Raw genomic sequence first — 11,468 nt, 5'->3', positions numbered from 1 at the left:
GCTCTACGTCAAATAATGTGGGCTGTATCGTGACAGACGGACAGACAGACGGACATCGTTAAATCGACTTAGAATTTTATGCTGATTATGAATATATATATATATATATATATATATATATATATATATATATATATATATATATATATATATATATATATATATATATATATATATATATCGAATATTTAAGGATGTTACAAACTGAATGACAAAGTTAATATACCCTCCTTTCCAAGGTGGAGGGTATAAAAATGTGTATCATGAAATAAAACGAGTAGATATTGATATTTTCAAGGAAACAGTTTCGGTTTTGATGTGAATAAAACAGTCTGTCGCAAAGATATTACATATCTATAAAGGTATTGCTCATGTAACCCGAAATTTTAGGAATTTGGAAAAGAACAAATTTAGAACGGGGCACAAATAGTTCAGTCATGCCGAAATCAACGCCATTTTTTACATTACCATTCCACCACTCCAAAATGAAAACTATATGCGCATACCCACATACATCCACCCTGCATGTGTTAATTCTCCCAACATGTCTAGCGTTTTGAATGACATTATAATCCAGCATTTAATCCATTTATCAAAATTTCCCAGAATACAATGAATGCCATCATGTGAGTTTTTTTTTTTTTTTTTTTTTTTTTGATGATTCGATAAATATAGAATATGACATTTTTCTTTTCAATGGAAATTCGACACACTTAGCACGACAAATGATGGATAAATAAATAGATTTTCCCAATAGTTTGTTACTTTGTCTCAACAGACACACGCACACACACACACACTCAAAAGAAATGCCGCTGAAAATTTGTTAGTTTTGTAATTGAATCCCCCAGTGAAAAATTCGAATTTGGAATTTATTCAAGTGAAATTCACAAACCCTATGCAGTGAAAACAACAACAACAACAGATGAATGAAAAATCGTGTAATTTAAATATGCAGCCTTTCTTAAAGTTGTAACAACAACAACTACTACTGCGTGAACAACACACTGTAGCACTGTGTAAACATGTGTAAGAGTGGCCACTTTAGATAGACACAATTTCTTTGTGACATTCTTGTACGCATTACTGAAGGAGAAACAAGTGGCTGAACAGTGGTGAACTCAGTATCAAGGGGGTTGATGGATGGACACAATCTGCCCTGGGAGTTTGTCGCATCACGAAATGTTGATTGTAGACCCAGTATTTAATAGAATTTAGTATCTACGAGGACCTGACATATCTCAATGAGCAGACAGATGTTCATACGAATTTATTATCAATTTAGAAGACACAATATTAATTATATTAATAATCATGTATATATATATTAAAGTAGTGCAATTTTTTTTTTTAATTTTTTTTATCCAACCCATATATATATATATATATATATATATATATATATATATATATATATATATATATATATATATATATATATATATATATATATATATATATATATATATATATATATATATATATATATATATATATATATATATATATATATATGTATGTACAGTGGTGGCCATATCATATGCAACTAAGATTCATCTACGTTAAAAGGCTATATAAATTTGTAAATTTCACAACGAAGTATATAAAGATGGGTTAATTATAGTCAATACGTTCTTACGATTTCAAATTATTATCAAAATGTGCAGCTTTTGTTTATATCTCTATGTTCACAGGTGTTTTGTTGACAAATATGAAATTTGGTGTGGTCAAAACATATGCAACTTTATATATTTGGTTTAAATAACGGCATTTTTACAATTTCCTTTGTTCTATTGTTCTTCTTATTATTAGCTAGAGACACTGCGTAAAGAGATTTAAAGCTACCTTCACATTTTTATTGCGTTGTTTTTTCACAAAGCTACAATAGAGTTTGGTCAAAAATGGCACGCGATAAATTTGGATTTGAGCTCAGACAACGAATTGTGACTGCGTATTCTTCTGGATTATCACAGAAATGTATTGCCGAGAAATATACCGTTCATAAAAGCTCCATATCGCGCATCATTAATAATTACAAAAAAAATTCACAAGTCTCTGTTATACACCGTGGTGGTCGAAGTCGAAAAACAAGCGATCGGACGGACAAATTAATAATCAGACACGTGAAAAAAGACCCATTTATATCTTCCTCTAAGATAGTGGAAAGATTTCAGTTGCCAGTTTCTGCTCGCACCATCCGTAGAAGACTTTTACAAGCCTCCCTCTGCGCAAGACGTCCTGCAAAAAAACCACTGATATCGAAGCGAAACCAGAAAAAGCGTTTGGAATTTGCTAAAGCTCATATAAATTGGACAGAGAGTAAATGGAGAACTATATTATTTAGTGATGAGTCCAAATTTAACATCATTGGTAGCGATGGCATGTGCTATGTAAGGCGACCAGAAGGAAAACGACTCGAAGCACGTTACTGTAAAAAAACGGTCAAGCATGGAGGGGGCAATATAATGGTGTGGGGTTGTTTTTCTGGTGCTGGAGTTGGCCCCCTACATAGAATTTTTGGTATTATGGATAGATTTATGTATAAAGACATATTGCAAAGGGTAATGCTCCCATTCGCAGAATATAATATGCCATTGCGGTGGGTCTTTCAACAGGACAACGACCCCAAACACGCTTCGAAGGTGGTCAAATCGTGGTTTGCCGATAATAGAGTTACGGTAATGGAATGGCCACCCCAATCCCCAGATTTAAACCCAATAGAGAACCTGTGAGAAATCGTAAACAAAAAAATTGATCGAAAAAATTGTACAAGTTTAGATGTTTTATTTTGCCGGCTGGAAGATGCCTGGAAATCAATCCCAAAAAGCGTCATTGACAATCTTATAGCGTCAATGCCTCGAAGATGTCAGGCTGTAATCGACAACAACGGATTTGCAACAAAATATTAACTTTATTTGCACTTTACTGAGCTCGATTTAATTAGTTGCATATGTTTTGGCCACTTCATAATAAGACTGAATATCTTTTTCTAATTTTTTTTTATAAATGAATTGAATATCTATGGAGTATATGTTTTTTTCTTAAACTACAAGCAATAAAAAATAATATTTAAAAAAATAATTGCATAATTTTGTTTTCAGAAAAATTTTTCACGGTTTTTGGTAAAGGTTAGATTTCAGTTGCATATGATATGGCCACCACTGTATATATGTTGGATAAAAAAAAAATTAAAAAAAAAATTGCACTACTTTAACGCGCTAATAAACAAAACCATTAGAAAAGCAGTAACATGACATGTATACACGAACGGTTTTTCCTTCGGATTTATTTATTTTATAGCAAATACCAAGCGTGCAGGAAACTGCAATTTTTTGAAGTTGAGTGGCATTTCTATTGTAATTAATGAATTCGAGGTAGCAACATGCTATATCCATAGCCGTAATAAGCGTATTTCAAATCAATTGTTGTATATATATATATATATATATATATATATATATATATATATATATATATATATATATATATATATATATATATATATATATATATATATATATATATATATATATATATGTTGGATAAAAAAAAAAATTTAAAAAAAATTGCACTACTTTAACGCGCTAATAAACAAAACCATTAGAAAAGCAGTAACATGACATGTATACACGAACGGTTTTTCCTTCGGATTTATTTATTTTATAGCAAATACCAAGCGTGCAGGAAACTGCAATTTTTTGAAGTTGAGTGGCATTTCTATTGTAATTAATGAATTCGAGGTAGCAATATGCTATATCCATAGCCGTAATAAGCGTATTTCAAATCAATTGTTGTGTTGTTTTTTAGCGTTAGCCAAGGCGTTGTGGGTCAATGGTTCTTATTAAAATCATATCCCAATCTGATCCGATTTAAATATAATTTAAAAAAAAAATACTTTTACACCAAATTCCGCCACACCTTTCATATTTCATTGAAATTGGTGCGTCAAATATGTGAAATCGGCCGATAATATATATATATATATATATATATATATATATATATATATATATATATATATATATATATATATATATATATATATATATATATATATATATATATATATATATATATATATATATATATATATATATATATATATATATATATATATATATATATATATATATATATATATATGTATGGGAGCTATATCCAAATCTTCACTAATTTCCAATTATTATTGTAACCAAATTCCGCCACACATTCTGAATTTCATTGGAATCGGTCATATATATCGTGTTTGGTACATAACATGTATGAAATCGGCCGAAATATATATGTTAGCTATACCCAAACCTCAACCGATTTCAATATAATTTGGCAATTTTTTTCTGGTGCCAGATTTCGTCTCTCTTGCTTTGGGTGCATCAAATATGTGAAATCGGCCGAGAATATATATGGGAGCTATAATCAAATTTGAGCGAATTTGAATAAAATTCGTCAAATTTATTTTTGTACCAAATTTAGTCACTCATGGCGAATTTCATTGGAATCGGAAATACGTATCGTGTTTTGTGCATCAAATATGTGAAATCGGCGGAAAATATATATGGGAGCTATATCCAAATCTGAACCGATTTTAATATAATTTGACTAATTTATTTTCTAATCAAAATCCCGTCACACATTCCCAATTTCATTGGAATCGGATGTTTGGTGCATCAAATTAACGAAATCGGTTGAAGATATATATGGGAGCTATATCCAAATCTGAACCGATTTCTATATAATTTGATAAATTTACTTTCGGATCATATCCCGTTAAACATTCCAAATTTCATTGGAATCGAACATTCATATTGTGTTTGAGGCATCAAATTAACGAAATCGGTCGAAAATATGTATGGAAGCTATATCCAAATCTGAACCGATTTCTCTATAATTTGGGAAATCAATTTTTTAGATAAAATCCATCACACGTTTCAAATTTAATTGAAATTTGGGATACATAGCGTGTTTGGTGCATCAAATGCTTGAAATCGGCCGAAAATATATATGGAAGCTATATCCCAATCTGAATCGATTTCAATATAATTCGGCAAATTTATTTTTGTTCCAAATTCCGTTACGCATTCCAAATTTGGAGACTGTATCTGTAATCGATCAATAGATATGTGCATACAAAATCTAAATTTTTTCCGATTCTGATGCTATATCTCCATTTCCAAGAGGATTTTCAAAAATGTATATAGCCTATGTTACTTTCAGGCGATGTTGCAGTATACATGTAAATATATATATACATGTAAATATATAAAATACTGCGACGTGCCAAGTTTTGACGTGCTTGTTTGTACTGCATGAGACATGTGAAAACTGTTAGAAAAAGCGGAGTAACAGATGTAGACGACCGAAGTATTTCATTTTCATACTTCATCTAATTCAGATAAAACAAGTTAAAGAGTATCTGTCGGTTTTGCTGACAGATGTATACCCTCAGCTAATGTACGATTACTTAAAAATGTTTTGTAGGGGAGATAGCAGAAGGAGTGGACCGATATGTTCCATGTCACAAGACCTTGGGTTAATAAAATTATTGTGATGTCTGAAAATCGGAGACAATCGGACTCTTAATCCAAATTTTATATGAGTTGCAATTATTCAAATTTTAAACCTTTTGTAGGGGAGGTACTTGATGGAGTGGACCGATATTGTCCATTTTCACACCTGACCTAGCATTGACGCAAATATTAGGATTTGCAAAGTTGGAGCAAAATCGGATTATTTTTCGTCTTTTTGTGCAGAAAATATATTTTTTTACAAATTTCGACATTTTGTGTGGGTGGTACCAGAGAGAGTGGACCGATATTGTCCACTTTCACACTTGACCTAGCACTGACGGAAATATTAGGATTTGCAAAGTTGGAGCAAAATCGGATTATCTTTCTTCTTTCTGTGCAGAAAATATATTTTTTGAAAATTTCGTCAATTTGTGTGGGAGGTACAAGAGGGAGTGGATCGATATTGTCCATTTTCGCACCTGACGTAGCACTGACGGAAATATTAGGATTTGCAAAGTTGGAGCAAAATTGGATTATATTTTGAAAATTACAACATTTTGTGTGGGAGAGTGGACCGATACATTCCATTTTCACACCAGAGAGAGTGAACCGATACATTCCATTTTCACACCAGACCTTGGGTTAATAGAATTATTGAGATGTATGAAATTTGAAGACAATCGGACTCTTACACCACATTTTATAAGAGTTGTAATTATTCAAAATTTTCACCCTTTGTGGGGGAGGTACCTGATGGAGTGGACGGATATTGTCTATTTTCGCACCTGAACTAGCACTAATTGAAATATTCGGATTTGGCAAAGTTGGAGTAAAATCGGTAATCCTTTCTCTTTCTGTGCAGTAAAATATTTTTTTGAAAATTTCGATTTTTTGTGGGGAAGCGACAAGTAAGAGTGGACCGATATTGCCCACTGCCGAACTCGATCTATGTTTAATAATATTATGATGTACCGAGTTTGGACCAAATCGGATACTCGCTTCGAGAGTTATCGTGCGCACTAGCCAGACAGACAGACGGACGGACATCGCTAGATTGAATCCAAATGTCCTGAAACGGATTTGGTCCAAAGAGACATAGGGTCTAAATCCGTTATTACGAAGAGGCACGTGTTGGCCATATCAAATGGTATATTCCCTCTCTTGCCTGGACAATTTGAGGTACTATTATATGGAAGCTGTGTGAAAACGTGGAGCTGTATAAACAATGTTCCGCTACCATAAGTATACCCCATTACGAACTCCAAATACGGATTTTGAAACAATTATGTTAGAAAATGTGTCTGAAATCGTCAAAATACCAAACGCTTGAGTGCGAAAGCTCAGCCTCCTATCTGTAGTCTTTAGCACTTGGACTTTGTTAAATCGAACTAGAATTTTACGCTGATCAAGAATACGTATACTTTGTTGAGTCTAAAATGATTATTTCGAAGAGTTACAAACGGTTTGGCAAGCTTAGTAAACCCTACATTCAATGATGGAGGGTATAACATACGAATTTTTGACTCGATAGTGATATATAAATATGCTCGATAGGTTTTATCGAAAGAATGCCGAATTTTACCATGTTGTCATGAAGACTCGTTAAATCCCTTAGCATGAATAAAGGCCCCCTAAAGTTTGGCCTGCAACGATTGGCTGCAATGAACACATCTCTACGTGTCAGTGAATTGGGAGAACGCATGTGGGTGTTAACATATGAATCTTTTATGAAATTCTTATTACAACACAGGCACAAATGCATAAACTGTGTGTGTGTGTGTGTGTGTGTTTCTTCAAGGGTATCATCTTCTTCCATTTCATCAACGCACAATGACGCACTTCTATATATATTCATGGTACATCACTCATTCCACCGACCGACCATTTGGAAGAATACAAGGCAAAATTTTAAGCGTGTGACCTAGAAGTGGCGGGATAATAAATATGGAACGACAACCGCTGTCATATTATGGTAGATGAAATTTATGTAGTTTCGAAGGTGTTTTACAGGGAATGACAATTCATTTTTCAGATACTAGCAAAAAGTTATTTCAATTCGTTTACCTTCAAACTCTTAATAAAACACAAGTTAAAACACATCAGTTGGTTTTGCCGACAGATGTATACCCCCGACCAATGTCTGCTTACATATATATTGACTTAAGTTATAATTATTCAAGCTTCTGACCCTTTATGCGGGAGGTTCCGATATTGTCCATTTTATATATGACCAAAGTCTGACATAAATATTTCAAGGTACCAACCACACTACTTCCTATACTTTATATGGGATACATGATAATTTCTGGAAAATGTTGATATGTGACCGATGTACCAGATGCATTTCACCGAACCAATATATTAGACTTGTACAACAGATCTTGTGTTGATTAGAATATTGAAATGTGCCAAGTTTAAAATAAATCATTTGCTCATTTTGCGTTTTACGAACTTCATTGGTATCAAGTTTTTATCCGTTGTGAAAGAGGTAGAGAGAAGAAGTGACCCAATTGTCAACAATTTGAAAGAAAATAATTTACTGCACCGAAAGCGAAACGATAACCGAATTTTGTTCCAATTTTGCGAATCCTTATATTTGCATCAGTGCTAGGTCAGGTGCTAAAATGGACAATATCGGTCCACTCCATCAAGTACCTCCCCCAGAAAGGGCCAAAATTTTGAATAATTATGATGTGATGTAAGAGTCGGATTGTCTTTAAAACAGCATTTTAATTAACCCAAGGTCTGGTGTGAGTATGGAATATATCGGTCCACTCCTTCTGGTACCTCCCACACAAAGGGTAAAAATTTGGAATTTCCATGAAATTAACATCCGATTCCATTCAGATCGGATTCAAATCGGATGCTCATTTTGCGTTTTACGAACTTCATTGGTATCAAGTTTTTACACGTTGTGAAAGAGGTACCAGAAGATGTGACCCACTTGTCAAGAATTTGAAAGAAAATAATGTACTGCATCGAAGGCTAAACCATAATCGGATTTTGCTCCAACTTTGCGAATCCTTATATTTGCATCAGTGCTAGGTCAGGTGCTAAAATGGAAAATATAGGTCCACTCCATCAAGTACCTCCCCCAGAAAGGGCCAAATTTTTGAATAATTATAGTGTGATGTAAGAGTCCGATTGTCTTTAAAACAATATTTTAATTAATTCAAGGTCTGCTGTGAAAATTGAATATTTCGGTCCACTCCTTCTGGTACCTCACACACAAAGGCTCAAAACTTTGAATATCCATGAAATTAACATCCGATTCCATTCAGACTTGGTACATCTCAATATTTCCATCAGCACAAGATCTGCTATAAAGATGGTAGAGACAGAACCATTTCTTGTGGTACCTCCCACAAAAAGGGGCAAAAATTTGAATAACTAAAGCGATTATAAAACTCGAAATAAAAATCCAGTTCTCATCAAATTACACACTTCACAATATTTTTATGTAGTCAAGGTCTGATGTGGAATTGTGATATATATCGGTCCACTCCTTCTGGTACCGCCCCCAGAAAGGGTCAAAACTTTGAATATTCACGAAACTCATAAAACGCATATTTTTTACATGCGATTCCATTCAGACTTGGTACATCTCAAAATTTCCATTAACACAAGATCTGTTATAAATATGGTAGAGATCGGACCATTTCTTCTGATATCTCCCTCACACAGGGTTCAAGGTTTTTGAAAAACAAAACGCTCAAAGAAAGCGAGATAAGCATCCAACTCTCTTCAAATTTCACACATCCAAATATTTTTGTTAACGCAAGATCTGTTGTGAAGATGATCTGCCAACCACTTCTGGTACCTCACCCACAAAGTGTCACAATTTCCAATACTGTCTGTCTGTCCATGTATTTTTGTAAACAAAGTACAGTTCGCATTTATTGCCCGATCCAGATGAAATTTTGCACAAATCATTTATATGGTCCAAGGACGAATCCTATTGAAATTGGAGATAATCGCTCAAAATTTAGATATAGCGCCCATATATATCTTCGTCCGATTATTGTGCATTGTCCTTTTATTGTGCACCAAACGTGTAATATCGGCCCGAATAGTATGGAATTTTGCACATACAACCAAATTTGGCCTGAAAATAAGTATGCCAAATTTGATCGAAATCGGTTCAGATATAGCTATAGCTCCCATATATATATTGTTCATCCGATTTGTTATTTTTGTCCTCCGCAGCCGTAATATGCACTCCGTAACAACAATATTTGGGGAAATATATCAAATACAGCTCAGAAATACATTTTCTAAATTTTATCGAGATCGGTCCAAATCTGAATATAACTCCCATATATAACTTCGTCCGATTTACATTTTATTGTGCACCAAACGTCTAATATTTTTTTCAAACGGGATGGAATTTGGCACATACGACCGACTTGAGTATAGAAGCTAGTATGTCAAATTTGGGAAGATCGGTTCAGATATAACTATAGCTCCCATATATACTGTTCATCCGCTTTGTTATATTTGTTACCCACAGCCGTAATAACGATATTCAGGGAAATATATCAAATACAGCTCAGAAATATCTTTACCAAATTTTATCGAGATCGGTTCCGATTTCGGTATAGCTCCCATATATATCTTTATCCGATTTCAAATTAATTTTGCACCAAATAAACAATACATGTGCGAATTTAAAAGATACAAATGCTTTGGCATATTTCGTCCTTTAAATTATAATTATAATCATAGCGTGTATGATTAAATTATCCCATAAAAGCTGTTAATTGTTATGCGGAGGGTATCATAAAGTAGGCCACGACTGACATTAAGACTTTCTTTACCGATTTTATCTGTATTAGATAAAGTATGAAAATGGGATACTTCGGCTGCTATATGTGTTACTTCACGCATATTTCCACATTTTCCAAAAATTTGAATAAATCTCATATAAAGTATAGGAAGTAGTCGACATAGTCAAAAAAAAAAAAAAAAAAAAAAAATGTTGTAATATTTTTGTCAGTCTTAGGTCAGATACAAATTGGTCAATATTGGCCAACTGCTTCGGAACCTCACCCATAAAGGGCAAACGGTTTGAATAACCATAACTCAAGGCTGGGGGCATAAATCTGTCGGCAAAACCGACTGATATTATTTTGCTTGTGTGTTCTCTCTCTCTCTCTCTAACTATTTCCTCTTAAATCATCTCTGAATGCTTTAATTCCACATAATTTCAATAATCCCTGATTTTGCTAAAATGTAATGGAAATAGGATTCAATTTTATTATATTTTTTCTTAAAATTTTGAAAAACCCTCCCCCCAACATTTAAACTAAATTCCATGTACATGTCAAAATGATGAAGAATTTGTTAAAATTTAATCTTCAGCTGTTTGGATCTATCACAAAAGTAACAACAACAATGTCATTTTTTGTAATTATATTATTCAAAAACACTTCAGATTGGTCATTATAGATTTGGAAAGTGTAAAATGTTGCTGTAAAGGCATGACGATGGCATTGACAATAACCTGCCAGCATCTGAGAGTGGCCCTTAAAGAGTTCTCGTTCCCTATCTATGTTTGTTTATATTAAATTACAACAACACCGCCTGTGTCAATGTAAAAAAAAAATGTCGTGGCAGCTAAAAATGTCTATCCATCAGACCAAATGCGGAATATGAAATTCTAGAGAATGAGACAAGAAACGCGACAACCACGTGGTTGTCTGTCTACATCAAAAATAAATTAACAAAAAAATCTAATAGGCGAAATATTATAAAAAGATTAAAACATGTTCATGTATATATGTATATATGAACACATATATGGAGCTGATAACAATATTTGATTACAACAACAACAACAAATGCAAAAAGTAAGTGCCAAAAACACACATTTTGATTTCATAATTGTTAAATATGGCCATTTGGGCGTTATATATATAGCCAACCCTTAAGTGATAGATGCGTTGATTTTGATGCAAGACC

The sequence above is a fragment of the Musca domestica genome, unplaced genomic scaffold, assembly GCF_030504385.1.
Source record: "Musca domestica strain aabys unplaced genomic scaffold, Musca_domestica.polishedcontigs.V.1.1 77, whole genome shotgun sequence".
Taxonomy (NCBI): Eukaryota; Metazoa; Arthropoda; class Insecta; order Diptera; family Muscidae; genus Musca; species Musca domestica.
This window is presented reverse-complemented; position numbering follows the sequence as displayed.